The 2,554-nt window shown below is 39.5% G+C and overlaps 1 non-coding gene across 1 annotated transcript; it reads left to right on the forward strand.

Moving 5' to 3' along the window:
* The first annotated feature begins 598 nt into the window (after nt 1–598).
* On the forward strand, nt 599–680 carry trnas-uga (transfer RNA serine (anticodon UGA)). The gene has a single exon. It is a non-coding gene; the product is annotated as a tRNA-Ser (tRNA).
* The last annotated feature ends 1,874 nt before the right edge of the window (nt 681–2,554 follow it).

Genomic DNA, 2,554 nt, shown 5'->3' on the forward strand with positions numbered 1-2,554 from the left:
CTTCTTTCCAACCATGGTCATGTTGGAAAGAAGGGCCAATTTCCGTGTTGTATTTTTCAAGGACTTGATGACTCTAGAACTACCGCAAAAAACTTGCAAATAATTCCGTCAGGACGATTTCAAGTTCCAAATCTTCGGTTAATCTTCCTCTCTTGTGCTCACAAGTTCATTACCTGATGTCAGAACATACGGATTAGTTGCTGGATCCATTCCTGTAAATTGGTTCTGCATTCTTTCTAATTATGATATTTTTTTTTACGAATGTAGCTGGTGTTTATGGACTATGAATATTAAAACACAACAGCACATCTAATTTGGCACCAGATGATGAGCAATTGAGTCAAAATCGATCGGACGCAGTGAGGCAATGACCCTGTCTTCGTGGTGTACATCCGTGACTCTATAATTCGACGAAGAATCATTCCCACAACTTCAGCTGTGTCAGAATCTAGTTTGCGGTGAAAGCCTGTCAATCTGCTAAGGTAACGTTCGTCTGGGTCTCTGCAAAGGAGTTGGCGAAATCTTTGGGTCTTGACAATTTGTTCTTCCAACAAATGAATTCAGTTGTTTTACTATTAAAATTGACCAAATTCGCGCAGCTGTGATGGCCGAGAGGTTAAGGCGTTGGATTTGAAATCCAATATGGTTTCTCTGCGCAGGTTCGAATCCTGTTCACAGCGCAGAATCTCTTAAAAGTCATTGATTGTTTTGCAGGATTTGGATTTATTGGAGCTTGAGCTTTGCATTCAATCGAAAGTAAATTTTCAACTGTGAAGAATCCGAAGTAGTTTCAAGACTGACTCAGTCATCTAATTGAATAAATTATATGTCGAGACACAAAAAGCTACCAACTTCCAACACGAATCAGTTTCAACACATTTGTCGAACTATCGTGAAATTTGGATGTTTGCGGTGGGGAGGGGGGGAGGCGGTGGAATTAAGTAAAACAAGAAGCAATGCAATACATTTACCTGCAGGTGATGAATTTTTTTTAGGATCAGTTGAAAGTCAAGCTGAGAAAGTTCGACCTAATTTACAGCTGACTCTCAAGGCCAATAATCTTTTATATCAGCAGTCAATGAATTAGAAAAAAACAACTCCATGTGTGGAAAGGAACTCGACTGATCCAGGTTCCTGGCTTGCGATGTGAAAAGGCAAGGCGATATCAGCGGAGTAGAATTTTCTGGAAATATTAGAAATGGAATGTTTACGGTCTTCTGCTGTCCACATTCGTTAGAAACTGTGCATTAAGAACTGAAATTGAAAATTAACGATGAAAATCAGACTTAGCCCTCTGCTTGTGGTGTAGCATTGTTCAGAACAAAAGGTTGTTGTTGAGGTTAAAATTGACCAAAATAATCGATGGGGATCTTATCCACGGCCTTCGTTGGAGCAGTTGGTGTGGAGAGCTCAGCTTGAAGAACCAAATGCCAATTATTCATCCTGGCTGTCTGAATTGCTTAGTTAAACATACTCCCAGTTTAATGAAAAAAACCTTTGCTGTCAGAGTTAGATGTTTTCATGTCAGCATGTTCCGATATGAGAAGACCCTTATGAGTAGATGTGACTTAAATTTTGACTCTAACGTCAGAGATGTTGACACATTTCTGCACCAAAATAAGCACTACCATTGGTATCAAATCAAACTGAACAAAGGACTCGTCACTTAGACATTTCCTGTCTGCAGACTCTGCCAATGGATCGTTCAGGCCCGATGTAGGAATAGGGCGTGGTGACATCTGTTCGCAAGTGGATCACTTTATTCTTGCTCACGATCCATAAACCGTAATTCATTTTGAACTTCTTAGCCATCAGCATGATAAGTGGTACATAATGCACAGGTTTGCTTCACGAAACAAAGAGCGAAATCTTATTCAATGCAGACGCAAATTCAAGTTGTCCCTGGTCGACCAGAAGACAGATATCGCGAAACAAAGTGAATACAGAAAACAATCAATGTTTTCTGGGAGTCAAAAAGATGTACTGGAAGAACGGAAACATATATTTGGAACTAAAGTCACATACCACTTCCACAGACTAAATGTTCTTGAACCGTTATCTTAATTTGACCTTCATGTCCACCATTGCTGCAAAAATTATCTTAACAACTCAGAACTTTGTGTTCTTTGATATTCTCTCCTTCACGTTTCTCTTGATTTTGAAACTAAAACCGAGCAATAGTAATGCACCCTATTTCACTTGCAAAGATCAGAAGAAGATCAATTTATAAAAGAACAGAAATAAACCTACGTCTGTCTTTCGAGAGAAAACACAGTTACCATTTCGACTCCAAAAAGTCTTCTTCACAAGTCTGCGCAATGAACTTGAAATAGTAGACCGAAAATGAAAAAAAGAAGCCAAAATGCCGCGAATACACCACCCGCAAGTGCATCAAGTCCTACTCGAATATGCCGTATTACTACCATCAACATCAGTGGAGAACGGAACAAAGCTCATCCTGCAGTTGTCAACCTGTTATGACGTAGTTTGTAAAGTCAGAAATATGATGAGGTAAAAAGCGGGATGAAAGCGGGATATAGGAAGTCTGAAAAAA

The sequence above is a fragment of the Chiloscyllium plagiosum genome, unplaced genomic scaffold (genome assembly GCF_037043375.1).
Source record: "Chiloscyllium plagiosum isolate Xiang-an unplaced genomic scaffold, Cpla_swu_hap1 HiC_scaffold_29, whole genome shotgun sequence".
Classification (NCBI taxonomy): domain Eukaryota; kingdom Metazoa; phylum Chordata; class Chondrichthyes; order Orectolobiformes; family Hemiscylliidae; genus Chiloscyllium; species Chiloscyllium plagiosum.